The sequence below is a fragment of the Antrostomus carolinensis genome, unplaced genomic scaffold (genome assembly GCF_000700745.2).
Source record: "Antrostomus carolinensis isolate BGI_N321 unplaced genomic scaffold, ASM70074v2 scaffold3764, whole genome shotgun sequence".
Taxonomy (NCBI): domain Eukaryota; kingdom Metazoa; phylum Chordata; class Aves; order Caprimulgiformes; family Caprimulgidae; genus Antrostomus; species Antrostomus carolinensis.
Window position 1 is genome coordinate 5,482 of NW_010308519.1, and position 467 is coordinate 5,948.

General features: G+C 42.4%; 1 protein-coding gene across 1 annotated transcript in view; it reads right to left on the minus strand.

Moving 5' to 3' along the window:
• LOC114818475 (mucin-5B-like) overlaps positions 1 to 467 on the minus strand; it is an 11,481-nt gene that overhangs the window by 4,200 nt on the left and 6,814 nt on the right. The window lies entirely within an intron of this gene.

Here is a 467-nt window from a genome sequence, read left to right on the forward strand (position 1 = left end):
GAAGAAAAAAAAGCTGAGGCTCAGCTGGGCTCCACAGCCTGTTGGGAATAAAACAGCATGAGGCTGAGTTTCCTCAGTGAAAACAAACAGTAAGTTGAAACAAACAGGTAGATCCTGGCATGATCCTCCCGTGATCAGAACCACCTCCTGCCTCTCTGCAGTCAAATCATTTGAAGCAAGGGGAACTTGGAAGTGTTCTACTGTGTTGGAATAGCTACCTTCTTTGCTAGCCCATTTGAGCAATTAAAAAAAGTTCCCACTTGCAAAATTGCATATAGATTGTTTTTTGGGAGGAGAGGAAGAGTTGGAGGCTATTGTGAAAAGGAAAACTAGGTCTGAAGGACAGTATTAATATCTGAACTGTGAAAATACACCTTTTTTCATGCAGTATCATTGCTGAATGAACCAAGTGTTTTTAAAACAGCCTACTCAGGTTACAGTTCAGATATTAACACCCCCCCCCCCCC